Below are 26,205 nucleotides of genomic sequence, written 5' to 3'. Positions count from 1 at the left end.
GACTTTTGGACCCATTTTGGGACTGGACTCTTCAGAGAAGATTTCCATACGCCTCCACATCATTGATCCCTCTGTTTTCAAAATGTTGTCTTTTTTTTTTTTGAATTATTTTTCCAGCAAGTTGACAGCATATTAGAAGATTTTCTTGTTTGATTACAGCACTGCAACACTGAGCAGCACACTGGAGGCAATCTCTTGAATGTGGCTTTGATGACTGACCATTGGAGAATCGCCCTTTTGTGATTTGAAGTCTTAGCTGGCTTTGGAATCTCTGGGTTAAGTAGCCGAGACGTAATTGGAAATTCATCACAACAGCAATTAAAGGCCTTCCTTCTAAGAGACTTAAAAGAGAGTCCAAGCAATTGGGCAAGGTTTGAGTTGTTTCTTTCGTCTACGACCACACCACAGGGAACGTACCGGTTCTCGTCCGATCACCGAAGTCAAGTCCTGTTGGGCGGCGTCAGTACCTGGCTGGGTGACCACCTGGAATACGCCGTGTTGTAGACTTTGGACCAATTTTTGGGACTGGACTCTTCAGAGAAGATTTCCATACGCCTCCACATCATTGATCCCTCTGTTTTCAAATGTTGTCTTTTTTTTTTTTGAATTATTTTTCCAGCAAGTTGACAGCATATTAGAAGATTTTCTTGTTTGATTACAGCACTGCAACACTGAGCAGCACACTGGAGGCAATCTCTTGAATGTGGCTTTGATGACTGACCATTGGAGAATCGCCCTTTTGTGATTTGAAGTCTTAGCTGGCTTTGGAATCTCTGGGTTAAGTAGCCGAGACGTAATTGGAAATTCATCACAACAGCAATTAAAGGCCTTCCTTCTAAGAGACTTAAAAGAGAGTCCAAGCAATTGGGCAAGGTTTGAGTTGTTTCTTTCGTCTACGACCACACCACAGGGAACGTACCGGTTCTCGTCCGATCACCGAAGTCAAGTCCTGTTGGGCGGCGTCAGTACCTGGCTGGGTGACCACCTGGGAATACGCCGTGTTGTAGACTTTTGGACCCATTTTGGGACTGGACTCTTCAGAGAAGATTTCCATACGCCTCCACATCATTGATCCCTCTGTTTTCAAAATGTTGTCTTTTTTTTTTTGAATTATTTTTCCAGCAAGTTGACAGCATATTAGAAGATTTTCTTGTTTGATTACAGCACTGCAACACTGAGCAGCACACTGGAGGCAATCTCTTGAATGTGGCTTTGATGACTGACCATTGGAGAATCGCCCTTTTGTGATTTGAAGTCTTAGCTGGCTTTGGAATCTCTGGGTTAAGTAGCCGAGACGTAATTGGAAATTCATCACAACAGCAATTAAAGGCCTTCCTTCTAAGAGACTTAAAAGAGAGTCCAAGCAATTGGGCAAGGTTTGAGTTGTTTCTTTCGTCTACGACCACACCACAGGGAACGTACCGGTTCTCGTCCGATCACCGAAGTCAAGTCCTGTTGGGCGGCGTCAGTACCTGGCTGGGTGACCACCTGGGAATACGCCGTGTTGTAGACTTTTGGACCCATTTTGGGACTGGACTCTTCAGAGAAGATTTCCATACGCCTCCACATCATTGATCCCTCTGTTTTCAAAATGTTGTCTTTTTTTTTTGAATTATTTTTCCAGCAAGTTGACAGCATATTAGAAGATTTTCTTGTTTGATTACAGCACTGCAACACTGAGCAGCACACTGGAGGCAATCTCTTGAATGTGGCTTTGATGACTGACCATTGGAGAATCGCCCTTTTGTGATTTGAAGTCTTAGCTGGCTTTGGAATCTCTGGGTTAAGTAGCCGAGACGTAATTGGAAATTCATCACAACAGCAATTAAAGGCCTTCCTTCTAAGAGACTTAAAAGAGAGTCCAAGCAATTGGGCAAGGTTTGAGTTGTTTCTTTCGTCTACGACCACACCACAGGGAACGTACCGGTTCTCGTCCGATCACCGAAGTCAAGTCCTGTTGGGCGGCGTCAGTACCTGGCTGGGTGACCACCTGGGAATACGCCGTGTTGTAGACTTTTGGACCCATTTTGGGACTGGACTCTTCAGAGAAGATTTCCATACGCCTCCACATCATTGATCCCTCTGTTTTCAAAATGTTGTCTTTTTTTTTTTTGAATTATTTTTCCAGCAAGTTGACAGCATATTAGAAGATTTTCTTGTTTGATTACAGCACTGCAACACTGAGCAGCACACTGGAGGCAATCTCTTGAATGTGGCTTTGATGACTGACCATTGGAGAATCGCCCTTTTGTGATTTGAAGTCTTAGCTGGCTTTGGAATCTCTGGGTTAAGTAGCCGAGACGTAATTGGAAATTCATCACAACAGCAATTAAAAGGCCTTCCTTCTAAGAGACTTAAAAGAGAGTCCAAGCAATTGGGCAAGGTTTGAGTTGTTTCTTTCGTCTACGACCACACCACAGGGAACGTACCGGTTCTCGTCCGATCACCGAAGTCAAGTCCTGTTGGGCGGCGTCAGTACCTGGCTGGGTGACCACCTGGGAATACGCCGTGTTGTAGACTTTTGGACCCATTTTGGGACTGGACTCTTCAGAGAAGATTTCCATACGCCTCCACATCATTGATCCCTCTGTTTTCAAAATGTTGTCTTTTTTTTTTTGAATTATTTTTCCAGCAAGTTGACAGCATATTAGAAGATTTTCTTGTTTGATTACAGCACTGCAACACTGAGCAGCACACTGGAGGCAATCTCTTGAATGTGGCTTTGATGACTGACCATTGGAGAATCGCCCTTTTGTGATTTGAAGTCTTAGCTGGCTTTGGAATCTCTGGGTTAAGTAGCCGAGACGTAATTGGAAATTCATCACAACAGCAATTAAAGGCCTTCCTTCTAAGAGACTTAAAAGAGAGTCCAAGCAATTGGGCAAGGTTTGAGTTGTTTCTTTCGTCTACGACCACACCACAGGGAACGTACCGGTTCTCGTCCGATCACCGAAGTCAAGTCCTGTTGGGCGGCGTCAGTACCTGGCTGGGTGACCACCTGGGAATACGCCGTGTTGTAGACTTTTGGACCCATTTTGGGACTGGACTCTTCAGAGAAGATTTCCATACGCCTCCACATCATTGATCCCTCTGTTTTCAAAATGTTGTCTTTTTTTTTTTTGAATTATTTTTCCAGCAAGTTGACAGCATATTAGAAGATTTTCTTGTTTGATTACAGCACTGCAACACTGAGCAGCACACTGGAGGCAATCTCTTGAATGTGGCTTTGATGACTGACCATTGGAGAATCGCCCTTTTGTGATTTGAAGTCTTAGCTGGCTTTGGAATCTCTGGGTTAAGTAGCCGAGACGTAATTGGAAATTCATCACAACAGCAATTAAAGGCCTTCCTTCTAAGAGACTTAAAAGAGAGTCCAAGCAATTGGGCAAGGTTGAGTTGTTTCTTTCGTCTACGACCACACCACAGGGAACGTACCGGTTCTCGTCCGATCACCGAAGTCAAGTCCTGTTGGGCGGCGTCAGTACCTGGCTGGGTGACCACCTGGGAATACGCCGTGTTGTAGACTTTTGGACCCATTTTGGGACTGGACTCTTCAGAGAAGATTTCCATACGCCTCCACATCATTGATCCCTCTGTTTTCAAAATGTTGTCTTTTTTTTTTTTGAATTATTTTTCCAGCAAGTTGACAGCATATTAGAAGATTTTCTTGTTTGATTACAGCACTGCAACACTGAGCAGCACACTGGAGGCAATCTCTTGAATGTGGCTTTGATGACTGACCATTGGAGAATCGCCCTTTTGTGATTTGAAGTCTTAGCTGGCTTTGGAATCTCTGGGTTAAGTAGCCGAGACGTAATTGGAAATTCATCACAACAGCAATTAAAGGCCTTCCTTCTAAGAGACTTAAAAGAGAGTCCAAGCAATTGGGCAAGGTTTGAGTTGTTTCTTTCGTCTACGACCACACCACAGGGAACGTACCGGTTCTCGTCCGATCACCGAAGTCAAGTCCTGTTGGGCGGCGTCAGTACCTGGCTGGGTGACCACCTGGGAATACGCCGTGTTGTAGACTTTTGGACCCATTTTGGGACTGGACTCTTCAGAGAAGATTTCCATACGCCTCCACATCATTGATCCCTCTGTTTTCAAAATGTTGTCTTTTTTTTTTTGAATTATTTTTCCAGCAAGTTGACAGCATATTAGAAGATTTTCTTGTTTGATTACAGCACTGCAACACTGAGCAGCACACTGGAGGCAATCTCTTGAATGTGGCTTTGATGACTGACCATTGGAGAATCGCCCTTTTGTGATTTGAAGTCTTAGCTGGCTTTGGAATCTCTGGGTTAAGTAGCCGAGACGTAATTGGAAATTCATCACAACAGCAATTAAAGGCCTTCCTTCTAAGAGACTTAAAAGAGAGTCCAAGCAATTGGGCAAGGTTTGAGTTGTTTCTTTCGTCTACGACCACACCACAGGGAACGTACCGGTTCTCGTCCGATCACCGAAGTCAAGTCCTGTTGGGCGGCGTCAGTACCTGGCTGGGTGACCACCTGGGAATACGCCGTGTTGTAGACTTTTGGACCCATTTTGGGACTGGACTCTTCAGAGAAGATTTCCATACGCCTCCACATCATTGATCCCTCTGTTTTCAAAATGTTGTCTTTTTTTTTTTTGAATTATTTTTCCAGCAAGTTGACAGCATATTAGAAGATTTTCTTGTTTGATTACAGCACTGCAACACTGAGCAGCACACTGGAGGCAATCTCTTGAATGTGGCTTTGATGACTGACCATTGGAGAATCGCCCTTTTGTGATTTGAAGTCTTAGCTGGCTTTGGAATCTCTGGGTTAAGTAGCCGAGACGTAATTGGAAATTCATCACAACAGCAATTAAAGGCCTTCCTTCTAAGAGACTTAAAAGAGAGTCCAAGCAATTGGGCAAGGTTTGAGTTGTTTCTTTCGTCTACGACCACACCACAGGGAACGTACCGGTTCTCGTCCGATCACCGAAGTCAAGTCCTGTTGGGCGGCGTCAGTACCTGGCTGGGTGACCACCTGGGAATACGCCGTGTTGTAGACTTTTGGACCCATTTTGGGACTGGACTCTTCAGAGAAGATTTCCATACGCCTCCACATCATTGATCCCTCTGTTTTCAAAATGTTGTCTTTTTTTTTTTTGAATTATTTTTCCAGCAAGTTGACAGCATATTAGAAGATTTTCTTGTTTGATTACAGCACTGCAACACTGAGCAGCACACTGGAGGCAATCTCTTGAATGTGGCTTTGATGACTGACCATTGGAGAATCGCCCTTTTGTGATTTGAAGTCTTAGCTGGCTTTGGAATCTCTGGGTTAAGTAGCCGAGACGTAATTGGAAATTCATCACAACAGCAATTAAAGGCCTTCCTTCTAAGAGACTTAAAAGAGAGTCCAAGCAATTGGGCAAGGTTTGAGTTGTTTCTTTCGTCTACGACCACACCACAGGGAACGTACCGGTTCTCGTCCGATCACCGAAGTCAAGTCCTGTTGGGCGGCGTCAGTACCTGGCTGGGTGACCACCTGGGAATACGCCGTGTTGTAGACTTTTGGACCCATTTTGGGACTGGACTCTTCAGAGAAGATTTCCATACGCCTCCACATCATTGATCCCTCTGTTTTCAAAATGTTGTCTTTTTTTTTTTGAATTATTTTTCCAGCAAGTTGACAGCATATTAGAAGATTTTCTTGTTTGATTACAGCACTGCAACACTGAGCAGCACACTGGAGGCAATCTCTTGAATGTGGCTTTGATGACTGACCATTGGAGAATCGCCCTTTTGTGATTTGAAGTCTTAGCTGGCTTTGGAATCTCTGGGTTAAGTAGCCGAGACGTAATTGGAAATTCATCACAACAGCAATTAAAGGCCTTCCTTCTAAGAGACTTAAAAGAGAGTCCAAGCAATTGGGCAAGGTTTGAGTTGTTTCTTTCGTCTACGACCACACCACAGGGAACGTACCGGTTCTCGTCCGATCACCGAAGTCAAGTCCTGTTGGGCGGCGTCAGTACCTGGCTGGGTGACCACCTGGGAATACGCCGTGTTGTAGACTTTGGACCCATTTTGGGACTGGACTCTTCAGAGAAGATTTCCATACGCCTCCACATCATTGATCCCTCTGTTTTCAAAATGTTGTCTTTTTTTTTTTGAATATTTTTCCAGCAAGTTGACAGCATATTAGAAGATTTTCTTGTTTGATTACAGCACTGCAACACTGAGCAGCACACTGGAGGCAATCTCTTGAATGTGGCTTTGATGACTGACCATTGGAGAATCGCCCTTTTGTGATTTGAAGTCTTAGCTGGCTTTGGAATCTCTGGGTTAAGTAGCCGAGACGTAATTGGAAATTCATCACAACAGCAATTAAAGGCCTTCCTTCTAAGAGACTTAAAAGAGAGTCCAAGCAATTGGGCAAGGTTTGAGTTGTTTCTTTCGTCTACGACCACACCACAGGGAACGTACCGGTTCTCGTCCGATCACCGAAGTCAAGTCCTGTTGGGCGGCGTCAGTACCTGGCTGGGTGACCACCTGGGAATACGCCGTGTTGTAGACTTTTGGACCCATTTTGGGACTGGGACTCTTCAGAGAAGATTTCCATACGCCTCCACATCATTGATCCCTCTGTTTTCAAAATGTTGTCTTTTTTTTTTTGAATTATTTTTCCAGCAAGTTGACAGCATATTAGAAGATTTTCTTGTTTGATTACAGCACTGCAACACTGAGCAGCACACTGGAGGCAATCTCTTGAATGTGGCTTTGATGACTGACCATTGGAGAATCGCCCTTTTGTGATTTGAAGTCTTAGCTGGCTTTGGAATCTCTGGGTTAAGTAGCCGAGACGTAATTGGAAATTCATCACAACAGCAATTAAAGGCCTTCCTTCTAAGAGACTTAAAAGAGAGTCCAAGCAATTGGGCAAGGTTTGAGTTGTTTCTTTCGTCTACGACCACACCACAGGGAACGTACCGGTTCTCGTCCGATCACCGAAAGTCAAGTCCTGTTGGGCGGCGTCAGTACCTGGCTGGGTGACCACCTGGGAATACGCCGTGTTGTAGACTTTTGGACCCATTTTGGGACTGGACTCTTCAGAGAAGATTTCCATACGCCTCCACATCATTGATCCCTCTGTTTTCAAAATGTTGTCTTTTTTTTTTGAATTATTTTTCCAGCAAGTTGACAGCATATTAGAAGATTTTCTTGTTTGATTACAGCACTGCAACACTGAGCAGCACACTGGAGGCAATCTCTTGAATGTGGCTTTGATGACTGACCATTGGAGAATCGCCCTTTTGTGATTTGAAGTCTTAGCTGGCTTTGGAATCTCTGGGTTAAGTAGCCGAGACGTAATTGGAAATTCATCACAACAGCAATTAAAGGCCTTCCTTCTAAGAGACTTAAAAGAGAGTCCAAGCAATTGGGCAAGGTTTGAGTTGTTTCTTTCGTCTACGACCACACCACAGGGAACGTACCGGTTCTCGTCGATCACCGAAGTCAAGTCCTGTTGGGCGGCGTCAGTACCTGGCTGGGTGACCACCTGGGAATACGCCGTGTTGTAGACTTTGGACCCATTTTGGGACTGGACTCTTCAGAGAAGATTTCCATACGCCTCCACATCATTGATCCCTCTGTTTTCAAATGTTGTCTTTTTTTTTTTGAATTATTTTTCCAGCAAGTTGACAGCATATTAGAAGATTTTCTTGTTTGATTACAGCACTGCAACACTGAGCAGCACACTGGAGGCAATCTCTTGAATGTGGCTTTGATGACTGACCATTGGAGAATCGCCCTTTTGTGATTTGAAGTCTTAGCTGGCTTTGGAATCTCTGGGTTAAGTAGCCGAGACGTAATTGGAAATTCATCACAACAGCAATTAAAGGCCTTCCTTTCTAAGAGACTTAAAAGAGAGTCCAAGCAATTGGGCAAGGTTTGAGTTGTTTCTTTCGTCTACGACCACACCACAAGGGAACGTACCGGTTCTCGTCCGATCACCGAAGTCAAGTCCTGTTGGCGGCGTCAGTACCTGGCTGGGTGACCACCTGGGAATACGCCGTGTTGTAGACTTTTGGACCCATTTTGGGGACTGGACTCTTCAGAGAAGATTTCCATACGCCTCCACATCATTGATCCCTCTGTTTTCAAAATGTTGTCTTTTTTTTTTTTGAATTATTTTTCCAGCAAGTTGACAGCATATTAGAAGATTTTCTTGTTTGATTACAGCACTGCAACACTGAGCAGCACACTGGAGGCAATCTCTTGAATGTGGCTTTGATGACTGACCATTGGAGAATCGCCCTTTTGTGATTTGAAGTCTTAGCTGGCTTTGGAATCTCTGGGTTAAGTAGCCGAGACGTAATTGGAAATTCATCACAACAGCAATTAAAGGCCTTCCTTCTAAGAGACTTAAAAGAGAGTCCAAGCAATTGGGCAAGGTTTGAGTTGTTTCTTTCGTCTACGACCACACCACAGGGAACGTACCGGTTCTCGTCCGATCACCGAAGTCAAGTCCTGTTGGGCGGCGTCAGTACCTGACCACCTGGGAATACGCCGTGTTGTAGACTTTTGGACCCATTTTGGGACTGGACTCTTCAGAGAAGATTTCCATACGCCTCCACATCATTGATCCCTCTGTTTTCAAAATGTTGTCTTTTTTTTTTTTGGAATTATTTTTCCAGCAAGTTGACAGCATATTAGAAGATTTTCTTGTTTGATTACAGCACTGCAACACTGAGCAGCACACTGGAGGCAATCTCTTGAATGTGGCTTTGATGACTGACCATTGGAGAATCGCCCTTTTGTGATTTGAAGTCTTAGCTGGCTTTGGAATCTCTGGGTTAAGTAGCCGAGACGTAATTGGAAATTCATCACAACAGCAATTAAAGGCCTTCCTTCTAAGAGACTTAAAAGAGAGTCCAAGCAATTGGGCAAGGTTTGAGTTGTTTCTTTCGTCTACGACCACACCACAGGGAACGTACCGGTTCTCGTCCGATCACCGAAGTCAAGTCCTGTTGGGCGGCGTCAGTACCTGGCTGGGTGACCACCTGGGAATACGCCGTGTTGTAGACTTTTGGACCCATTTTGGGACTGGACTCTTCAGAGAAGATTTCCATACGCCTCCACATCATTGATCCCTCTGTTTTCAAAATGTTGTCTTTTTTTTTTTGGAATTATTTTTCCAGCAAGTTGACAGCATATTAGAAGATTTTCTTGTTTGATTACAGCACTGCAACACTGAGCAGCACACTGGAGGCAATCTCTTGAATGTGGCTTTGATGACTGACCATTGGAGAATCGCCCTTTTGTGATTTGAAGTCTTAGCTGGCTTTGGAATCTCTGGGTTAAGTAGCCGAGACGTAATTGGAAATTCATCACAACAGCAATTAAAGGCCTTCCTTCTAAGAGACTTAAAAGAGAGTCCAAGCAATTGGGCAAGGTTTGAGTTGTTTCTTTCGTCTACGACCACACCACAGGGAACGTACCGGTTCTCGTCCGATCACCGAAGTCAAGTCCTGTTGGGCGGCGTCAGTACCTGGCTGGGTGACCACCTGGGAATACGCCGTGTTGTAGACTTTTGGACCCATTTTGGGACTGGACTCTTCAGAGAAGATTTCCATACGCCTCCACATCATTGATCCCTCTGTTTTCAAAATGTTGTCTTTTTTTTTTTGGAATTATTTTTCCAGCAAGTTGACAGCATATTAGAAGATTTTCTTGTTTGATTACAGCACTGCAACACTGAGCAGCACACTGGAGGCAATCTCTTGAATGTGGCTTTGATGACTGACCATTGGAGAATCGCCCTTTTGTGATTTGAAGTCTTAGCTGGCTTTGGAATCTCTGGGTTAAGTAGCCGAGACGTAATTGGAAATTCATCACAACAGCAATTAAAGGCCTTCCTTCTAAGAGACTTAAAAGAGAGTCCAAGCAATTGGGCAAGGTTTGAGTTGTTTCTTTCGTCTACGACCACACCACAGGGAACGTACCGGTTCTCGTCCGATCACCGAAGTCAAGTCCTGTTGGGCGGCGTCAGTACCTGGCTGGGTGACCACCTGGGAATACGCCGTGTTGTAGACTTTTGGACCCATTTTGGGACTGGACTCTTCAGAGAAGATTTCCATACGCCTCCACATCATTGATCCCTCTGTTTTCAAAATGTTGTCTTTTTTTTTTTGGAATTATTTTTCCAGCAAGTTGACAGCATATTAGAAGATTTTCTTGTTTGATTACAGCACTGCAACACTGAGCAGCACACTGGAGGCAATCTCTTGAATGTGGCTTTGATGACTGACCATTGGAGAATCGCCCTTTTGTGATTTGAAGTCTTAGCTGGCTTTGGAATCTCTGGGTTAAGTAGCCGAGACGTAATTGGAAATTCATCACAACAGCAATTAAAGGCCTTCCTTCTAAGAGACTTAAAAGAGAGTCCAAGCAATTGGGCAAGGTTTGAGTTGTTTCTTTCGTCTACGACCACACCACAGGGAACGTACCGGTTCTCGTCCGATCACCGAAGTCAAGTCCTGTTGGGCGGCGTCAGTACCTGGCTGGGTGACCACCTGGGAATACGCCGTGTTGTAGACTTTTGGACCCATTTTGGGACTGGACTCTTCAGAGAAGATTTCCATACGCCTCCACATCATTGATCCCTCTGTTTTCAAAATGTTGTCTTTTTTTTTTTGGAATTATTTTTCCAGCAAGTTGACAGCATATTAGAAGATTTTCTTGTTTGATTACAGCACTGCAACACTGAGCAGCACACTGGAGGCAATCTCTTGAATGTGGCTTTGATGACTGACCATTGGAGAATCGCCCTTTTGTGATTTGAAGTCTTAGCTGGCTTTGGAATCTCTGGGTTAAGTAGCCGAGACGTAATTGGAAATTCATCACAACAGCAATTAAAGGCCTTCCTTCTAAGAGACTTAAAAGAGAGTCCAAGCAATTGGGCAAGGTTTGAGTTGTTTCTTTCGTCTACGACCACACCACAGGGAACGTACCGGTTCTCGTCCGATCACCGAAGTCAAGTCCTGTTGGGCGGCGTCAGTACCTGGCTGGGTGACCACCTGGGAATACGCCGTGTTGTAGACTTTTGGACCCATTTTGGGACTGGACTCTTCAGAGAAGATTTCCATACGCCTCCACATCATTGATCCCTCTGTTTTCAAAATGTTGTCTTTTTTTTTTTGGAATTATTTTTCCAGCAAGTTGACAGCATATTAGAAGATTTTCTTGTTTGATTACAGCACTGCAACACTGAGCAGCACACTGGAGGCAATCTCTTGAATGTGGCTTTGATGACTGACCATTGGAGAATCGCCCTTTTGTGATTTGAAGTCTTAGCTGGCTTTGGAATCTCTGGGTTAAGTAGCCGAGACGTAATTGGAAATTCATCACAACAGCAATTAAAGGCCTTCCTTCTAAGAGACTTAAAAGAGAGTCCAAGCAATTGGGCAAGGTTTGAGTTGTTTCTTTCGTCTACGACCACACCACAGGGAACGTACCGGTTCTCGTCCGATCACCGAAGTCAAGTCCTGTTGGGCGGCGTCAGTACCTGGCTGGGTGACCACCTGGGAATACGCCGTGTTGTAGACTTTTGGACCCATTTTGGGACTGGACTCTTCAGAGAAGATTTCCATACGCCTCCACATCATTGATCCCTCTGTTTTCAAAATGTTGTCTTTTTTTTTTTGGAATTATTTTTCCAGCAAGTTGACAGCATATTAGAAGATTTTCTTGTTTGATTACAGCACTGCAACACTGAGCAGCACACTGGAGGCAATCTCTTGAATGTGGCTTTGATGACTGACCATTGGAGAATCGCCCTTTTGTGATTTGAAGTCTTAGCTGGCTTTGGAATCTCTGGGTTAAGTAGCCGAGACGTAATTGGAAATTCATCACAACAGCAATTAAAGGCCTTCCTTCTAAGAGACTTAAAAGAGAGTCCAAGCAATTGGGCAAGGTTTGAGTTGTTTCTTTCGTCTACGACCACACCACAGGGAACGTACCGGTTCTCGTCCGATCACCGAAGTCAAGTCCTGTTGGGCGGCGTCAGTACCTGGCTGGGTGACCACCTGGGAATACGCCGTGTTGTAGACTTTTGGACCCATTTTGGGACTGGACTCTTCAGAGAAGATTTCCATACGCCTCCACATCATTGATCCCTCTGTTTTCAAAATGTTGTCTTTTTTTTTTTGGAATTATTTTTCCAGCAAGTTGACAGCATATTAGAAGATTTTCTTGTTTGATTACAGCACTGCAACACTGAGCAGCACACTGGAGGCAATCTCTTGAATGTGGCTTTGATGACTGACCATTGGAGAATCGCCCTTTTGTGATTTGAAGTCTTAGCTGGCTTTGGAATCTCTGGGTTAAGTAGCCGAGACGTAATTGGAAATTCATCACAACAGCAATTAAAGGCCTTCCTTCTAAGAGACTTAAAAGAGAGTCCAAGCAATTGGGCAAGGTTTGAGTTGTTTCTTTCGTCTACGACCACACCACAGGGAACGTACCGGTTCTCGTCCGATCACCGAAGTCAAGTCCTGTTGGGCGGCGTCAGTACCTGGCTGGGTGACCACCTGGGAATACGCCGTGTTGTAGACTTTTGGACCCATTTTGGGACTGGACTCTTCAGAGAAGATTTCCATACGCCTCCACATCATTGATCCCTCTGTTTTCAAAATGTTGTCTTTTTTTTTTTGGAATTATTTTTCCAGCAAGTTGACAGCATATTAGAAGATTTTCTTGTTTGATTACAGCACTGCAACACTGAGCAGCACACTGGAGGCAATCTCTTGAATGTGGCTTTGATGACTGACCATTGGAGAATCGCCCTTTTGTGATTTGAAGTCTTAGCTGGCTTTGGAATCTCTGGGTTAAGTAGCCGAGACGTAATTGGAAATTCATCACAACAGCAATTAAAGGCCTTCCTTCTAAGAGACTTAAAAGAGAGTCCAAGCAATTGGGCAAGGTTTGAGTTGTTTCTTTCGTCTACGACCACACCACAGGGAACGTACCGGTTCTCGTCCGATCACCGAAGTCAAGTCCTGTTGGGCGGCGTCAGTACCTGGCTGGGTGACCACCTGGGAATACGCCGTGTTGTAGACTTTTGGACCCATTTTGGGACTGGACTCTTCAGAGAAGATTTCCATACGCCTCCACATCATTGATCCCTCTGTTTTCAAAATGTTGTCTTTTTTTTTTTGGAATTATTTTTCCAGCAAGTTGACAGCATATTAGAAGATTTTCTTGTTTGATTACAGCACTGCAACACTGAGCAGCACACTGGAGGCAATCTCTTGAATGTGGCTTTGATGACTGACCATTGGAGAATCGCCCTTTTGTGATTTGAAGTCTTAGCTGGCTTTAGAATCTCTGGGTTAAGTAGCCGAGACGTAATTGGAAATTCATCACAACAGCAATTAAAGGCCTTCCTTCTAAGAGACTTAAAAGAGAGTCCAAGCAATTGGGCAAGGTTTGAGTTGTTTCTTTCGTCTACGACCACACCACAGGGAACGTACCGGTTCTCGTCCGATCACCGAAGTCAAGTCCTGTTGGGCGGCGTCAGTACCTGGCTGGGTGACCACCTGGGAATACGCCGTGTTGTAGACTTTTGGACCCATTTTGGGACTGGACTCTTCAGAGAAGATTTCCATACGCCTCCACATCATTGATCCCTCTGTTTTCAAAATGTTGTCTTTTTTTTTTTGGAATTATTTTTCCAGCAAGTTGACAGCATATTAGAAGATTTTCTTGTTTGATTACAGCACTGCAACACTGAGCAGCACACTGGAGGCAATCTCTTGAATGTGGCTTTGATGACTGACCATTGGAGAATCGCCCTTTTGTGATTTGAAGTCTTAGCTGGCTTTGGAATCTCTGGGTTAAGTAGCCGAGACGTAATTGGAAATTCATCACAACAGCAATTAAAGGCCTTCCTTCTAAGAGACTTAAAAGAGAGTCCAAGCAATTGGGCAAGGTTTGAGTTGTTTCTTTCGTCTACGACCACACCACAGGGAACGTACCGGTTCTCGTCCGATCACCGAAGTCAAGTCCTGTTGGGCGGCGTCAGTACCTGGCTGGGTGACCACCTGGGAATACGCCGTGTTGTAGACTTTTGGACCCATTTTGGGACTGGACTCTTCAGAGAAGATTTCCATACGCCTCCACATCATTGATCCCTCTGTTTTCAAAATGTTGTCTTTTTTTTTTTGGAATTATTTTTCCAGCAAGTTGACAGCATATTAGAAGATTTTCTTGTTTGATTACAGCACTGCAACACTGAGCAGCACACTGGAGGCAATCTCTTGAATGTGGCTTTGATGACTGACCATTGGAGAATCGCCCTTTTGTGATTTGAAGTCTTAGCTGGCTTTGGAATCTCTGGGTTAAGTAGCCGAGACGTAATTGGAAATTCATCACAACAGCAATTAAAGGCCTTCCTTCTAAGAGACTTAAAAGAGAGTCCAAGCAATTGGGCAAGGTTTGAGTTGTTTCTTTCGTCTACGACCACACCACAGGGAACGTACCGGTTCTCGTCCGATCACCGAAGTCAAGTCCTGTTGGGCGGCGTCAGTACCTGGCTGGGTGACCACCTGGGAATACGCCGTGTTGTAGACTTTTGGACCCATTTTGGGACTGGACTCTTCAGAGAAGATTTCCATACGCCTCCACATCATTGATCCCTCTGTTTTCAAAATGTTGTCTTTTTTTTTTTGGAATTATTTTTCCAGCAAGTTGACAGCATATTAGAAGATTTTCTTGTTTGATTACAGCACTGCAACACTGAGCAGCACACTGGAGGCAATCTCTTGAATGTGGCTTTGATGACTGACCATTGGAGAATCGCCCTTTTGTGATTTGAAGTCTTAGCTGGCTTTGGAATCTCTGGGTTAAGTAGCCGAGACGTAATTGGAAATTCATCACAACAGCAATTAAAGGCCTTCCTTCTAAGAGACTTAAAAGAGAGTCCAAGCAATTGGGCAAGGTTTGAGTTGTTTCTTTCGTCTACGACCACACCACAGGGAACGTACCGGTTCTCGTCCGATCACCGAAGTCAAGTCCTGTTGGGCGGCGTCAGTACCTGGCTGGGTGACCACCTGGGAATACGCCGTGTTGTAGACTTTTGGACCCATTTTGGGACTGGACTCTTCAGAGAAGATTTCCATACGCCTCCACATCATTGATCCCTCTGTTTTCAAAATGTTGTCTTTTTTTTTTTGGAATTATTTTTCCAGCAAGTTGACAGCATATTAGAAGATTTTCTTGTTTGATTACAGCACTGCAACACTGAGCAGCACACTGGAGGCAATCTCTTGAATGTGGCTTTGATGACTGACCATTGGAGAATCGCCCTTTTGTGATTTGAAGTCTTAGCTGGCTTTGGAATCTCTGGGTTAAGTAGCCGAGACGTAATTGGAAATTCATCACAACAGCAATTAAAGGCCTTCCTTCTAAGAGACTTAAAAGAGAGTCCAAGCAATTGGGCAAGGTTTGAGTTGTTTCTTTCGTCTACGACCACACCACAGGGAACGTACCGGTTCTCGTCCGATCACCGAAGTCAAGTCCTGTTGGGCGGCGTCAGTACCTGGCTGGGTGACCACCTGGGAATACGCCGTGTTGTAGACTTTTGGACCCATTTTGGGACTGGACTCTTCAGAGAAGATTTCCATACGCCTCCACATCATTGATCCCTCTGTTTTCAAAATGTTGTCTTTTTTTTTTTGGAATTATTTTTCCAGCAAGTTGACAGCATATTAGAAGATTTTCTTGTTTGATTACAGCACTGCAACACTGAGCAGCACACTGGAGGCAATCTCTTGAATGTGGCTTTGATGACTGACCATTGGAGAATCGCCCTTTTGTGATTTGAAGTCTTAGCTGGCTTTGGAATCTCTGGGTTAAGTAGCCGAGACGTAATTGGAAATTCATCACAACAGCAATTAAAGGCCTTCCTTCTAAGAGACTTAAAAGAGAGTCCAAGCAATTGGGCAAGGTTTGAGTTGTTTCTTTCGTCTACGACCACACCACAGGGAACGTACCGGTTCTCGTCCGATCACCGAAGTCAAGTCCTGTTGGGCGGCGTCAGTACCTGGCTGGGTGACCACCTGGGAATACGCCGTGTTGTAGACTTTTGGACCCATTTTGGGACTGGACTCTTCAGAGAAGATTTCCATACGCCTCCACATCATTGATCCCTCTGTTTTCAAAATGTTGTCTTTTTTTTTTTGGAATTATTTTTCCAGCAAGTTGACAGCATATTAGAAGATTTTCTTGTTTGATTACAGCACTGCAACACTGAGCAGCACACTGGAGGCAATCTCTTGAATGTGGCTTTGATGACTGACCATTGGAGAATCGCCCTTTTGTGATTTGAAGTCTTAGCTGGCTTTGGAATCTCTGGGTTAAGTAGCCGAGACGTAATTGGAAATTCATCACAACAGCAATTAAAGGCCTTCCTTCTAAGAGACTTAAAAGAGAGTCCAAGCAATTGGGCAAGGTTTGAGTTGTTTCTTTCGTCTACGACCACACCACAGGGAACGTACCGGTTCTCGTCCGTCACCGAAGTCAAGTCCTGTTGGGCGGCGTCAGTACCTGGCTGGGTGACCACCTGGGAATACGCCGTGTTGTAGACTTTTGGACCCATTTTGGGACTGGACTCTTCAGAGAAGATTTCCATACGCCTCCACATCATTGATCCCTCTGTTTTCAAAATGTTGTCTTTTTTTTTTTGGAATTATTTTTCCAGCAAGTTGACAGCATATTAGAAGATTTTCTTGTTTGATTACAGCACTGCAACACTGAGCAGCACACTGGAGGCAATCTCTTGAATGTGGCTTTGATGACTGACCATTGGAGAATCGCCCTTTTGTGATTTGAAGTCTTAGCTGGCTTTGGAATCTCTGGGTTAAGTAGCCGAGACGTAATTGGAAATTCATCACAACAGCAATTAAAGGCCTTCCTTCTAAGAGACTTAAAAGAGAGTCCAAGCAATTGGGCAAGGTTTGAGTTGTTTCTTTCGTCTACGACCACACCACAGGGAACGTACCGGTTCTCGTCCGATCACCGAAGTCAAGTCCTGTTGGGCGGCGTCAGTACCTGGCTGGGTGACCACCTGGGAATACGCCGTGTTGTAGACTTTTGGACCCATTTTGGGACTGGACTCTTCAGAGAAGATTTCCATACGCCTCCACATCATTGATCCCTCTGTTTTCAAAATGTTGTCTTTTTTTTTTTGGAATTATTTTTCCAGCAAGTTGACAGCATATTAGAAGATTTTCTTGTTTGATTACAGCACTGCAACACTGAGCAGCACACTGGAGGCAATCTCTTGAATGTGGCTTTGATGACTGACCATTGGAGAATCGCCCTTTTGTGATTTGAAGTCTTAGCTGGCTTTGGAATCTCTGGGTTAAGTAGCCGAGACGTAATTGGAAATTCATCACAACAGCAATTAAAGGCCTTCCTTCTAAGAGACTTAAAAGAGAGTCCAAGCAATTGGGCAAGGTTTGAGTTGTTTCTTTCGTCTACGACCACACCACAGGGAACGTACCGGTTCTCGTCCGATCACCGAAGTCAAGTCCTGTTGGGCGGCGTCAGTACCTGGCTGGGTGACCACCTGGGAATACGCCGTGTTGTAGACTTTTGGACCCATTTTGGGACTGGACTCTTCAGAGAAGATTTCCATACGCCTCCACATCATTGATCCCTCTGTTTTCAAAATGTTGTCTTTTTTTTTTTGGAATTATTTTTCCAGCAAGTTGACAGCATATTAGAAGATTTTCTTGTTTGATTACAGCACTGCAACACTGAGCAGCACACTGGAGGCAATCTCTTGAATGTGGCTTTGATGACTGACCATTGGAGAATCGCCCTTTTGTGATTTGAAGTCTTAGCTGGCTTTGGAATCTCTGGGTTAAGTAGCCGAGACGTAATTGGAAATTCATCACAACAGCAATTAAAGGCCTTCCTTCTAAGAGACTTAAAAGAGAGTCCAAGCAATTGGGCAAGGTTTGAGTTGTTTCTTTCGTCTACGACCACACCACAGGGAACGTACCGGTTCTCGTCCGATCACCGAAGTCAAGTCCTGTTGGGCGGCGTCAGTACCTGGCTGGGTGACCACCTGGGAATACGCCGTGTTGTAGACTTTTGGACCCATTTTGGGACTGGACTCTTCAGAGAAGATTTCCATACGCCTCCACATCATTGATCCCTCTGTTTTCAAAATGTTGTCTTTTTTTTTTTGGAATTATTTTTCCAGCAAGTTGACAGCATATTAGAAGATTTTCTTGTTTGATTACAGCACTGCAACACTGAGCAGCACACTGGAGGCAATCTCTTGAATGTGGCTTTGATGACTGACCATTGGAGAATCGCCCTTTTGTGATTTGAAGTCTTAGCTGGCTTTGGAATCTCTGGGTTAAGTAGCCGAGACGTAATTGGAAATTCATCACAACAGCAATTAAAGGCCTTCCTTCTAAGAGACTTAAAAGAGAGTCCAAGCAATTGGGCAAGGTTTGAGTTGTTTCTTTCGTCTACGACCACACCACAGGGAACGTACCGGTTCTCGTCCGATCACCGAAGTCAAGTCCTGTTGGGCGGCGTCAGTACCTGGCTGGGTGACCACCTGGGAATACGCCGTGTTGTAGACTTTTGGACCCATTTTGGGACTGGACTCTTCAGAGAAGATTTCCATACGCCTCCACATCATTGATCCCTCTGTTTTCAAAATGTTGTCTTTTTTTTTTTGGAATTATTTTTCCAGCAAGTTGACAGCATATTAGAAGATTTTCTTGTTTGATTACAGCACTGCAACACTGAGCAGCACACTGGAGGCAATCTCTTGAATGTGGCTTTGATGACTGACCATTGGAGAATCGCCCTTTTGTGATTTGAAGTCTTAGCTGGCTTTGGAATCTCTGGGTTAAGTAGCCGAGACGTAATTGGAAATTCATCACAACAGCAATTAAAGGCCTTCCTTCTAAGAGACTTAAAAGAGAGTCCAAGCAATTGGGCAAGGTTTGAGTTGTTTCTTTCGTCTACGACCACACCACAGGGAACGTACCGGTTCTCGTCCGATCACCGAAGTCAAGTCCTGTTGGGCGGCGTCAGTACCTGGCTGGGTGACCACCTGGGAATACGCCGTGTTGTAGACTTTTGGACCCATTTTGGGACTGGACTCTTCAGAGAAGATTTCCATACGCCTCCACATCATTGATCCCTCTGTTTTCAAAATGTTGTCTTTTTTTTTTTGGAATTATTTTTCCAGCAAGTTGACAGCATATTAGAAGATTTTCTTGTTTGATTACAGCACTGCAACACTGAGCAGCACACTGGAGGCAATCTCTTGAATGTGGCTTTGATGACTGACCATTGGAGAATCGCCCTTTTGTGATTTGAAGTCTTAGCTGGCTTTGGAATCTCTGGGTTAAGTAGCCGAGACGTAATTGGAAATTCATCACAACAGCAATTAAAGGCCTTCCTTCTAAGAGACTTAAAAGAGAGTCCAAGCAATTGGGCAAGGTTTGAGTTGTTTCTTTCGTCTACGACCACACCACAGGGAACGTACCGGTTCTCGTCCGATCACCGAAGTCAAGTCCTGTTGGGCGGCGTCAGTACCTGGCTGGGTGACCACCTGGGAATACGCCGTGTTGTAGACTTTTGGACCCATTTTGGGACTGGACTCTTCAGAGAAGATTTCCATACGCCTCCACATCATTGATCCCTCTGTTTTCAAAATGTTGTCTTTTTTTTTTTGGAATTATTTTTCCAGCAAGTTGACAGCATATTAGAAGATTTTCTTGTTTGATTACAGCACTGCAACACTGAGCAGCACACTGGAGGCAATCTCTTGAATGTGGCTTTGATGACTGACCATTGGAGAATCGCCCTTTTGTGATTTGAAGTCTTAGCTGGCTTTGGAATCTCTGGGTTAAGTAGCCGAGACGTAATTGGAAATTCATCACAACAGCAATTAAAGGCCTTCCTTCTAAGAGACTTAAAAGAGAGTCCAAGCAATTGGGCAAGGTTTGAGTTGTTTCTTTCGTCTACGACCACACCACAGGGAACGTACCGGTTCTCGTCCGATCACCGAAGTCAAGTCCTGTTGGGCGGCGTCAGTACCTGGCTGGGTGACCACCTGGGAATACGCCGTGTTGTAGACTTTTGGACCCATTTTGGGACTGGACTCTTCAGAGAAGATTTCCATACGCCTCCACATCATTGATCCCTCTGTTTTCAAAATGTTGTCTTTTTTTTTTTGGAATTATTTTTCCAGCAAGTTGACAGCATATTAGAAGATTTTCTTGTTTGATTACAGCACTGCAACACTGAGCAGCACACTGGAGGCAATCTCTTGAATGTGGCTTTGATGACTGACCATTGGAGAATCGCCCTTTTGTGATTTGAAGTCTTAGCTGGCTTTGGAATCTCTGGGTTAAGTAGCCGAGACGTAATTGGAAATTCATCACAACAGCAATTAAAGGCCTTCCTTCTAAGAGACTTAAAAGAGAGTCCAAGCAATTGGGCAAGGTTTGAGTTGTTTCTTTCGTCTACGACCACACCACAGGGAACGTACCGGTTCTCGTCCGATCACCGAAGTCAAGTCCTGTTGGGCGGCGTCAGTACCTGGCTGGGTGACCACCTGGGAATACGCCGTGTTGTAGACTTTTGGACCCATTTTGGGACTGGACTCTTCAGAGAAGATTTCCATACGCCTCCACATCATTGATCCCTCTGTTTTCAAAATGTTGTCTTTTTTTTTTTGGAATTATTTTTCCAGCAAGTTGACAGCATATTAGAAGATTTTCTTGTTTGATTACAGCACTGCAACACTGAGCAGCACACTGGAGGCAATCTCTTGAATGTGGCTTTGATGACTGACCATTGGAGAATCGCCCTTTTGTGATTTGAAGTCTTAGCTGGCTTTGGAATCTCTGGGTTAAGTAGCCGAGACGTAATTGGAAATTCATCACAACAGCAATTAAAGGCCTTCCTTCTAAGAGACTTAAAAGAGAGTCCAAGCAATTGGGCAAGGTTTGAGTTGTTTCTTTCGTCTACGACCACACCACAGGGAACGTACCGGTTCTCGTCCGATCACCGAAGTCAAGTCCTGTTGGGCGGCGTCAGTACCTGGCTGGGTGACCACCTGGGAATACGCCGTGTTGTAGACTTTTGGACCCATTTTGGGACTGGACTCTTCAGAGAAGATTTCCATACGCCTCCACATCATTGATCCCTCTGTTTTCAAAATGTTGTCTTTTTTTTTTTGGAATTATTTTTCCAGCAAGTTGACAGCATATTAGAAGATTTTCTTGTTTGATTACAGCACTGCAACACTGAGCAGCACACTGGAGGCAATCTCTTGAATGTGGCTTTGATGACTGACCATTGGAGAATCGCCCTTTTGTGATTTGAAGTCTTAGCTGGCTTTGGAATCTCTGGGTTAAGTAGCCGAGACGTAATTGGAAATTCATCACAACAGCAATTAAAGGCCTTCCTTCTAAGAGACTTAAAAGAGAGTCCAAGCAATTGGGCAAGGTTTGAGTTGTTTCTTTCGTCTACGACCACACCACAGGGAACGTACCGGTTCTCGTCCGATCACCGAAGTCAAGTCCTGTTGGGCGGCGTCAGTACCTGGCTGGGTGACCACCTGGGAATACGCCGTGTTGTAGACTTTTGGACCCATTTTGGGACTGGACTCTTCAGAGAAGATTTCCATACGCCTCCACATCATTGATCCCTCTGTTTTCAAAATGTTGTCTTTTTTTTTTTGGAATTATTTTTCCAGCAAGTTGACAGCATATTAGAAGATTTTCTTGTTTGATTACAGCACTGCAACACTGAGCAGCACACTGGAGGCAATCTCTTGAATGTGGCTTTGATGACTGACCATTGGAGAATCGCCCTTTTGTGATTTGAAGTCTTAGCTGGCTTTGGAATCTCTGGGTTAAGTAGCCGAGACGTAATTGGAAATTCATCACAACAGCAATTAAAGGCCTTCCTTCTAAGAGACTTAAAAGAGAGTCCAAGCAATTGGGCAAGGTTTGAGTTGTTTCTTTCGTCTACGACCACACCACAGGGAACGTACCGGTTCTCGTCCGATCACCGAAGTCAAGTCCTGTTGGGCGGCGTCAGTACCTGGCTGGGTGACCACCTGGGAATACGCCGTGTTGTAGACTTTTGGACCCATTTTGGGACTGGACTCTTCAGAGAAGATTTCCATACGCCTCCACATCATTGATCCCTCTGTTTTCAAAATGTTGTCTTTTTTTTTTTGGAATTATTTTTCCAGCAAGTTGACAGCATATTAGAAGATTTTCTTGTTTGATTACAGCACTGCAACACTGAGCAGCACACTGGAGGCAATCTCTTGAATGTGGCTTTGATGACTGACCATTGGAGAATCGCCCTTTTGTGATTTGAAGTCTTAGCTGGCTTTGGAATCTCTGGGTTAAGTAGCCGAGACGTAATTGGAAATTCATCACAACAGCAATTAAAGGCCTTCCTTCTAAGAGACTTAAAAGAGAGTCCAAGCAATTGGGCAAGGTTTGAGTTGTTTCTTTCGTCTACGACCACACCACAGGGAACGTACCGGTTCTCGTCCGATCACCGAAGTCAAGTCCTGTTGGGCGGCGTCAGTACCTGGCTGGGTGACCACCTGGGAATACGCCGTGTTGTAGACTTTTGGACCCATTTTGGGACTGGACTCTTCAGAGAAGATTTCCATACGCCTCCACATCATTGATCCCTCTGTTTTCAAAATGTTGTCTTTTTTTTTTTGGAATTATTTTTCCAGCAAGTTGACAGCATATTAGAAGATTTTCTTGTTTGATTACAGCACTGCAACACTGAGCAGCACACTGGAGGCAATCTCTTGAATGTGGCTTTGATGACTGACCATTGGAGAATCGCCCTTTTGTGATTTGAAGTCTTAGCTGGCTTTGGAATCTCTGGGTTAAGTAGCCGAGACGTAATTGGAAATTCATCACAACAGCAATTAAAGGCCTTCCTTCTAAGAGACTTAAAAGAGAGTCCAAGCAATTGGGCAAGGTTTGAGTTGTTTCTTTCGTCTACGACCACACCACAGGGAACGTACCGGTTCTCGTCCGATCACCGAAGTCAAGTCCTGTTGGGCGGCGTCAGTACCTGGCTGGGTGACCACCTGGGAATACGCCGTGTTGTAGACTTTTGGACCCATTTTGGGACTGGACTCTTCAGAGAAGATTTCCATACGCCTCCACATCATTGATCCCTCTGTTTTCAAAATGTTGTCTTTTTTTTTTTGGAATTATTTTTCCAGCAAGTTGACAGCATATTAGAAGATTTTCTTGTTTGATTACAGCACTGCAACACTGAGCAGCACACTGGAGGCAATCTCTTGAATGTGGCTTTGATGACTGACCATTGGAGAATCGCCCTTTTGTGATTTGAAGTCTTAGCTGGCTTTGGAATCTCTGGGTTAAGTAGCCGAGACGTAATTGGAAATTCATCACAACAGCAATTAAAGGCCTTCCTTCTAAGAGACTTAAAAGAGAGTCCAAGCAATTGGGCAAGGTTTGAGTTGTTTCTTTCGTCTACGACCACACCACAGGGAACGTACCGGTTCTCGTCCGATCACCGAAGTCAAGTCCTGTTGGGCGGCGTCAGTACCTGGCTGGGTGACCACCTGGGAATACGCCGTGTTGTAGACTTTTGGACCCATTTTGGGACTGGACTCTTCAGAGAAGATTTCCATACGCCTCCACATCATTGATCCCTCTGTTTTCAAAATGTTGTCTTTTTTTTTTTGGAATTATTTTTCCAGCAAGTTGACAGCATATTAGAAGATTTTCTTGTTTGATTACAGCACTGCAACACTGAGCAGCACACTGGAGGCAATCTCTTGAATGTGGCTTTGATGACTGACCATTGGAGAATCGCCCTTTTGTGATTTGAAGTCTTAGCTGGCTTTGGAATCTCTGGGTTAAGTAGCCGAGACGTAATTGGAAATTCATCACAACAGCAATTAAAGGCCTTCCTTCTAAGAGACTTAAAAGAGAGTCCAAGCAATTGGGCAAGGTTTGAGTTGTTTCTTTCGTCTACGACCACACCACAGGGAACGTACCGGTTCTCGTCCGATCACCGAAGTCAAGTCCTGTTGGGCGGCGTCAGTACCTGGCTGGGTGACCACCTGGGAATACGCCGTGTTGTAGACTTTTGGACCCATTTTGGGACTGGACTCTTCAGAGAAGATTTCCATACGCCTCCACATCATTGATCCCTCTGTTTTCAAAATGTTGTCTTTTTTTTTTTGGAATTATTTTTCCAGCAAGTTGACAGCATATTAGAAGATTTTCTTGTTTGATTACAGCACTGCAACACTGAGCAGCACACTGGAGGCAATCTCTTGAATGTGGCTTTGATGACTGACCATTGGAGAATCGCCCTTTTGTGATTTGAAGTCTTAGCTGGCTTTGGAATCTCTGGGTTAAGTAGCCGAGACGTAATTGGAAATTCATCACAACAGCAATTAAAGGCCTTCCTTCTAAGAGACTTAAAAGAGAGTCCAAGCAATTGGGCAAGGTTTGAGTTGTTTCTTTCGTCTACGACCACACCACAGGGAACGTACCGGTTCTCGTCCGATCACCGAAGTCAAGTCCTGTTGGGCGGCGTCAGTACCTGGCTGGGTGACCACCTGGGAATACGCCGTGTTGTAGACTTTTGGACCCATTTTGGGACTGGACTCTTCAGAGAAGATTTCCATACGCCTCCACATCATTGATCCCTCTGTTTTCAAAATGTTGTCTTTTTTTTTTTGGAATTATTTTTCCAGCAAGTTGACAGCATATTAGAAGATTTTCTTGTTTGATTACAGCACTGCAACACTGAGCAGCACACTGGAGGCAATCTCTTGAATGTGGCTTTGATGACTGACCATTGGAGAATCGCCCTTTTGTGATTTGAAGTCTTAGCTGGCTTTGGAATCTCTGGGTTAAGTAGCCGAGACGTAATTGGAAATTCATCACAACAGCAATTAAAGGCCTTCCTTCTAAGAGACTTAAAAGAGAGTCCAAGCAATTGGGCAAGGTTTGAGTTGTTTCTTTCGTCTACGACCACACCACAGGGAACGTACCGGTTCTCGTCCGATCACCGAAGTCAAGTCCTGTTGGGCGGCGTCAGTACCTGGCTGGGTGACCACCTGGGAATACGCCGTGTTGTAGACTTTTGGACCCATTTTGGGACTGGACTCTTCAGAGAAGATTTCCATACGCCTCCACATCATTGATCCCTCTGTTTTCAAAATGTTGTCTTTTTTTTTTGGAATTATTTTTCCAGCAAGTTGACAGCATATTAGAAGATTTTCTTGTTTGATTACAGCACTGCAACACTGAGCAGCACACTGGAGGCAATCTCTTGAATGTGGCTTTGATGACTGACCATTGGAGAATCGCCCTTTTGTGATTTGAAGTCTTAGCTGGCTTTGGAATCTCTGGGTTAAGTAGCCGAGACGTAATTGGAAATTCATCACAACAGCAATTAAAGGCCTTCCTTCTAAGAGACTTAAAAGAGAGTCCAAGCAATTGGGCAAGGTTTGAGTTGTTTCTTTCGTCTACGACCACACCACAGGGAACGTACCGGTTCTCGTCCGATCACCGAAGTCAAGTCCTGTTGGGCGGCGTCAGTACCTGGCTGGGTGACCACCTGGGAATACGCCGTGTTGTAGACTTTTGGACCCATTTTGGGACTGGACTCTTCAGAGAAGATTTCCATACGCCTCCACATCATTGATCCCTCTGTTTTCAAAATGTTGTCTTTTTTTTTTTGGAATTATTTTTCCAGCAAGTTGACAGCATATTAGAAGATTTTCTTGTTTGATTACAGCACTGCAACACTGAGCAGCACACTGGAGGCAATCTCTTGAATGTGGCTTTGATGACTGACCATTGGAGAATCGCCCTTTTGTGATTTGAAGTCTTAGCTGGCTTTGGAATCTCTGGGTTAAGTAGCCGAGACGTAATTGGAAATTCATCACAACAGCAATTAAAGGCCTTCCTTCTAAGAGACTTAAAAGAGAGTCCAAGCAATTGGGCAAGGTTTGAGTTGTTTCTTTCGTCTACGACCACACCACAGGGAACGTACCGGTTCTCGTCCGATCACCGAAGTCAAGTCCTGTTGGGCGGCGTCAGTACCTGGCTGGGTGACCACCTGGGAATACGCCGTGTTGTAGACTTTTGGACCCATTTTGG

General features: G+C 44.6%; 47 non-coding genes and 5 pseudogenes across 47 annotated transcripts; all 52 read left to right on the top strand.

The window, feature by feature from the left end:
- The first annotated feature begins 389 nt into the window (after positions 1 to 389).
- Positions 390 to 507, top strand: LOC145472459 (5S ribosomal RNA; annotated as a pseudogene).
- Positions 508 to 891: 384 nt separating this feature from the next.
- LOC145472456 (5S ribosomal RNA) lies at positions 892 to 1,010 on the top strand. The gene has a single exon (XR_014043789.1). It is a non-coding gene; the product is annotated as a 5S ribosomal RNA (ribosomal RNA).
- Positions 1,011 to 1,394: 384 nt separating this feature from the next.
- Positions 1,395 to 1,513, top strand: LOC145472454 (5S ribosomal RNA). Its single transcript, XR_014043787.1, has one exon. It is a non-coding gene; the product is annotated as a 5S ribosomal RNA (ribosomal RNA).
- Positions 1,514 to 1,896: 383 nt separating this feature from the next.
- Positions 1,897 to 2,015, top strand: LOC145472453 (5S ribosomal RNA). The gene has a single exon (XR_014043786.1). It is a non-coding gene; the product is annotated as a 5S ribosomal RNA (ribosomal RNA).
- A 386-nt stretch (positions 2,016 to 2,401) lies between these two features.
- Positions 2,402 to 2,520, top strand: LOC145472452 (5S ribosomal RNA). Its single transcript, XR_014043785.1, has one exon. It is a non-coding gene; the product is annotated as a 5S ribosomal RNA (ribosomal RNA).
- A 384-nt stretch (positions 2,521 to 2,904) lies between these two features.
- LOC145472451 (5S ribosomal RNA) lies at positions 2,905 to 3,023 on the top strand. The gene has a single exon (XR_014043784.1). It is a non-coding gene; the product is annotated as a 5S ribosomal RNA (ribosomal RNA).
- Positions 3,024 to 3,407: 384 nt separating this feature from the next.
- On the top strand, positions 3,408 to 3,526 carry LOC145472450 (5S ribosomal RNA). The gene has a single exon (XR_014043783.1). It is a non-coding gene; the product is annotated as a 5S ribosomal RNA (ribosomal RNA).
- A 385-nt stretch (positions 3,527 to 3,911) lies between these two features.
- Positions 3,912 to 4,030, top strand: LOC145472449 (5S ribosomal RNA). Its single transcript, XR_014043782.1, has one exon. It is a non-coding gene; the product is annotated as a 5S ribosomal RNA (ribosomal RNA).
- Positions 4,031 to 4,414: 384 nt separating this feature from the next.
- On the top strand, positions 4,415 to 4,533 carry LOC145472448 (5S ribosomal RNA). Its single transcript, XR_014043781.1, has one exon. It is a non-coding gene; the product is annotated as a 5S ribosomal RNA (ribosomal RNA).
- A 385-nt stretch (positions 4,534 to 4,918) lies between these two features.
- Positions 4,919 to 5,037, top strand: LOC145472447 (5S ribosomal RNA). Its single transcript, XR_014043780.1, has one exon. It is a non-coding gene; the product is annotated as a 5S ribosomal RNA (ribosomal RNA).
- Positions 5,038 to 5,422: 385 nt separating this feature from the next.
- LOC145472446 (5S ribosomal RNA) lies at positions 5,423 to 5,541 on the top strand. The gene has a single exon (XR_014043779.1). It is a non-coding gene; the product is annotated as a 5S ribosomal RNA (ribosomal RNA).
- A 384-nt stretch (positions 5,542 to 5,925) lies between these two features.
- LOC145472445 (5S ribosomal RNA) lies at positions 5,926 to 6,044 on the top strand. The gene has a single exon (XR_014043778.1). It is a non-coding gene; the product is annotated as a 5S ribosomal RNA (ribosomal RNA).
- A 382-nt stretch (positions 6,045 to 6,426) lies between these two features.
- Positions 6,427 to 6,545, top strand: LOC145472443 (5S ribosomal RNA). The gene has a single exon (XR_014043776.1). It is a non-coding gene; the product is annotated as a 5S ribosomal RNA (ribosomal RNA).
- Positions 6,546 to 6,930: 385 nt separating this feature from the next.
- On the top strand, positions 6,931 to 7,050 carry LOC145472457 (5S ribosomal RNA). The gene has a single exon (XR_014043790.1). It is a non-coding gene; the product is annotated as a 5S ribosomal RNA (ribosomal RNA).
- Positions 7,051 to 7,433: 383 nt separating this feature from the next.
- On the top strand, positions 7,434 to 7,551 carry LOC145472458 (5S ribosomal RNA; annotated as a pseudogene).
- A 383-nt stretch (positions 7,552 to 7,934) lies between these two features.
- On the top strand, positions 7,935 to 8,053 carry LOC145472409 (5S ribosomal RNA; annotated as a pseudogene).
- Positions 8,054 to 8,439: 386 nt separating this feature from the next.
- Positions 8,440 to 8,550, top strand: LOC145472410 (5S ribosomal RNA; annotated as a pseudogene).
- A 386-nt stretch (positions 8,551 to 8,936) lies between these two features.
- On the top strand, positions 8,937 to 9,055 carry LOC145472442 (5S ribosomal RNA). The gene has a single exon (XR_014043775.1). It is a non-coding gene; the product is annotated as a 5S ribosomal RNA (ribosomal RNA).
- Positions 9,056 to 9,440: 385 nt separating this feature from the next.
- Positions 9,441 to 9,559, top strand: LOC145472441 (5S ribosomal RNA). Its single transcript, XR_014043774.1, has one exon. It is a non-coding gene; the product is annotated as a 5S ribosomal RNA (ribosomal RNA).
- A 385-nt stretch (positions 9,560 to 9,944) lies between these two features.
- Positions 9,945 to 10,063, top strand: LOC145472440 (5S ribosomal RNA). Its single transcript, XR_014043773.1, has one exon. It is a non-coding gene; the product is annotated as a 5S ribosomal RNA (ribosomal RNA).
- A 385-nt stretch (positions 10,064 to 10,448) lies between these two features.
- Positions 10,449 to 10,567, top strand: LOC145472439 (5S ribosomal RNA). The gene has a single exon (XR_014043772.1). It is a non-coding gene; the product is annotated as a 5S ribosomal RNA (ribosomal RNA).
- Positions 10,568 to 10,952: 385 nt separating this feature from the next.
- On the top strand, positions 10,953 to 11,071 carry LOC145472438 (5S ribosomal RNA). The gene has a single exon (XR_014043771.1). It is a non-coding gene; the product is annotated as a 5S ribosomal RNA (ribosomal RNA).
- A 385-nt stretch (positions 11,072 to 11,456) lies between these two features.
- Positions 11,457 to 11,575, top strand: LOC145472437 (5S ribosomal RNA). The gene has a single exon (XR_014043770.1). It is a non-coding gene; the product is annotated as a 5S ribosomal RNA (ribosomal RNA).
- Positions 11,576 to 11,960: 385 nt separating this feature from the next.
- Positions 11,961 to 12,079, top strand: LOC145472436 (5S ribosomal RNA). Its single transcript, XR_014043769.1, has one exon. It is a non-coding gene; the product is annotated as a 5S ribosomal RNA (ribosomal RNA).
- A 385-nt stretch (positions 12,080 to 12,464) lies between these two features.
- Positions 12,465 to 12,583, top strand: LOC145472435 (5S ribosomal RNA). Its single transcript, XR_014043768.1, has one exon. It is a non-coding gene; the product is annotated as a 5S ribosomal RNA (ribosomal RNA).
- Positions 12,584 to 12,968: 385 nt separating this feature from the next.
- On the top strand, positions 12,969 to 13,087 carry LOC145472434 (5S ribosomal RNA). Its single transcript, XR_014043767.1, has one exon. It is a non-coding gene; the product is annotated as a 5S ribosomal RNA (ribosomal RNA).
- A 385-nt stretch (positions 13,088 to 13,472) lies between these two features.
- LOC145472432 (5S ribosomal RNA) lies at positions 13,473 to 13,591 on the top strand. Its single transcript, XR_014043765.1, has one exon. It is a non-coding gene; the product is annotated as a 5S ribosomal RNA (ribosomal RNA).
- A 385-nt stretch (positions 13,592 to 13,976) lies between these two features.
- On the top strand, positions 13,977 to 14,095 carry LOC145472431 (5S ribosomal RNA). Its single transcript, XR_014043764.1, has one exon. It is a non-coding gene; the product is annotated as a 5S ribosomal RNA (ribosomal RNA).
- Positions 14,096 to 14,480: 385 nt separating this feature from the next.
- LOC145472430 (5S ribosomal RNA) lies at positions 14,481 to 14,599 on the top strand. Its single transcript, XR_014043763.1, has one exon. It is a non-coding gene; the product is annotated as a 5S ribosomal RNA (ribosomal RNA).
- Positions 14,600 to 14,984: 385 nt separating this feature from the next.
- Positions 14,985 to 15,103, top strand: LOC145472429 (5S ribosomal RNA). Its single transcript, XR_014043762.1, has one exon. It is a non-coding gene; the product is annotated as a 5S ribosomal RNA (ribosomal RNA).
- A 385-nt stretch (positions 15,104 to 15,488) lies between these two features.
- On the top strand, positions 15,489 to 15,607 carry LOC145472428 (5S ribosomal RNA). Its single transcript, XR_014043761.1, has one exon. It is a non-coding gene; the product is annotated as a 5S ribosomal RNA (ribosomal RNA).
- A 385-nt stretch (positions 15,608 to 15,992) lies between these two features.
- On the top strand, positions 15,993 to 16,111 carry LOC145472427 (5S ribosomal RNA). Its single transcript, XR_014043760.1, has one exon. It is a non-coding gene; the product is annotated as a 5S ribosomal RNA (ribosomal RNA).
- Positions 16,112 to 16,496: 385 nt separating this feature from the next.
- Positions 16,497 to 16,614, top strand: LOC145472460 (5S ribosomal RNA; annotated as a pseudogene).
- A 385-nt stretch (positions 16,615 to 16,999) lies between these two features.
- Positions 17,000 to 17,118, top strand: LOC145472426 (5S ribosomal RNA). Its single transcript, XR_014043759.1, has one exon. It is a non-coding gene; the product is annotated as a 5S ribosomal RNA (ribosomal RNA).
- Positions 17,119 to 17,503: 385 nt separating this feature from the next.
- Positions 17,504 to 17,622, top strand: LOC145472425 (5S ribosomal RNA). The gene has a single exon (XR_014043758.1). It is a non-coding gene; the product is annotated as a 5S ribosomal RNA (ribosomal RNA).
- Positions 17,623 to 18,007: 385 nt separating this feature from the next.
- LOC145472424 (5S ribosomal RNA) lies at positions 18,008 to 18,126 on the top strand. Its single transcript, XR_014043757.1, has one exon. It is a non-coding gene; the product is annotated as a 5S ribosomal RNA (ribosomal RNA).
- Positions 18,127 to 18,511: 385 nt separating this feature from the next.
- Positions 18,512 to 18,630, top strand: LOC145472423 (5S ribosomal RNA). Its single transcript, XR_014043756.1, has one exon. It is a non-coding gene; the product is annotated as a 5S ribosomal RNA (ribosomal RNA).
- A 385-nt stretch (positions 18,631 to 19,015) lies between these two features.
- On the top strand, positions 19,016 to 19,134 carry LOC145472421 (5S ribosomal RNA). Its single transcript, XR_014043754.1, has one exon. It is a non-coding gene; the product is annotated as a 5S ribosomal RNA (ribosomal RNA).
- Positions 19,135 to 19,519: 385 nt separating this feature from the next.
- Positions 19,520 to 19,638, top strand: LOC145472420 (5S ribosomal RNA). The gene has a single exon (XR_014043753.1). It is a non-coding gene; the product is annotated as a 5S ribosomal RNA (ribosomal RNA).
- Positions 19,639 to 20,023: 385 nt separating this feature from the next.
- On the top strand, positions 20,024 to 20,142 carry LOC145472419 (5S ribosomal RNA). Its single transcript, XR_014043752.1, has one exon. It is a non-coding gene; the product is annotated as a 5S ribosomal RNA (ribosomal RNA).
- Positions 20,143 to 20,527: 385 nt separating this feature from the next.
- Positions 20,528 to 20,646, top strand: LOC145472418 (5S ribosomal RNA). Its single transcript, XR_014043751.1, has one exon. It is a non-coding gene; the product is annotated as a 5S ribosomal RNA (ribosomal RNA).
- A 385-nt stretch (positions 20,647 to 21,031) lies between these two features.
- Positions 21,032 to 21,150, top strand: LOC145472417 (5S ribosomal RNA). The gene has a single exon (XR_014043750.1). It is a non-coding gene; the product is annotated as a 5S ribosomal RNA (ribosomal RNA).
- A 385-nt stretch (positions 21,151 to 21,535) lies between these two features.
- On the top strand, positions 21,536 to 21,654 carry LOC145472415 (5S ribosomal RNA). The gene has a single exon (XR_014043749.1). It is a non-coding gene; the product is annotated as a 5S ribosomal RNA (ribosomal RNA).
- A 385-nt stretch (positions 21,655 to 22,039) lies between these two features.
- On the top strand, positions 22,040 to 22,158 carry LOC145472414 (5S ribosomal RNA). Its single transcript, XR_014043748.1, has one exon. It is a non-coding gene; the product is annotated as a 5S ribosomal RNA (ribosomal RNA).
- A 385-nt stretch (positions 22,159 to 22,543) lies between these two features.
- On the top strand, positions 22,544 to 22,662 carry LOC145472413 (5S ribosomal RNA). Its single transcript, XR_014043747.1, has one exon. It is a non-coding gene; the product is annotated as a 5S ribosomal RNA (ribosomal RNA).
- Positions 22,663 to 23,047: 385 nt separating this feature from the next.
- LOC145472412 (5S ribosomal RNA) lies at positions 23,048 to 23,166 on the top strand. The gene has a single exon (XR_014043746.1). It is a non-coding gene; the product is annotated as a 5S ribosomal RNA (ribosomal RNA).
- Positions 23,167 to 23,551: 385 nt separating this feature from the next.
- On the top strand, positions 23,552 to 23,670 carry LOC145472411 (5S ribosomal RNA). The gene has a single exon (XR_014043745.1). It is a non-coding gene; the product is annotated as a 5S ribosomal RNA (ribosomal RNA).
- A 385-nt stretch (positions 23,671 to 24,055) lies between these two features.
- On the top strand, positions 24,056 to 24,174 carry LOC145472455 (5S ribosomal RNA). The gene has a single exon (XR_014043788.1). It is a non-coding gene; the product is annotated as a 5S ribosomal RNA (ribosomal RNA).
- Positions 24,175 to 24,559: 385 nt separating this feature from the next.
- LOC145472444 (5S ribosomal RNA) lies at positions 24,560 to 24,678 on the top strand. Its single transcript, XR_014043777.1, has one exon. It is a non-coding gene; the product is annotated as a 5S ribosomal RNA (ribosomal RNA).
- Positions 24,679 to 25,063: 385 nt separating this feature from the next.
- On the top strand, positions 25,064 to 25,182 carry LOC145472433 (5S ribosomal RNA). Its single transcript, XR_014043766.1, has one exon. It is a non-coding gene; the product is annotated as a 5S ribosomal RNA (ribosomal RNA).
- Positions 25,183 to 25,566: 384 nt separating this feature from the next.
- On the top strand, positions 25,567 to 25,685 carry LOC145472422 (5S ribosomal RNA). The gene has a single exon (XR_014043755.1). It is a non-coding gene; the product is annotated as a 5S ribosomal RNA (ribosomal RNA).
- A 385-nt stretch (positions 25,686 to 26,070) lies between these two features.
- Positions 26,071 to 26,189, top strand: LOC145472408 (5S ribosomal RNA). The gene has a single exon (XR_014043744.1). It is a non-coding gene; the product is annotated as a 5S ribosomal RNA (ribosomal RNA).
- The last annotated feature ends 16 nt before the right edge of the window (positions 26,190 to 26,205 follow it).

Source organism: Orbicella franksi, unplaced genomic scaffold (assembly GCF_964199315.1).
Source record: "Orbicella franksi unplaced genomic scaffold, jaOrbFran1.1 SCAFFOLD_371, whole genome shotgun sequence".
NCBI classification, from domain to species: domain Eukaryota; kingdom Metazoa; phylum Cnidaria; class Anthozoa; order Scleractinia; family Merulinidae; genus Orbicella; species Orbicella franksi.
This window is presented reverse-complemented; position numbering and strand designations above follow the sequence as displayed.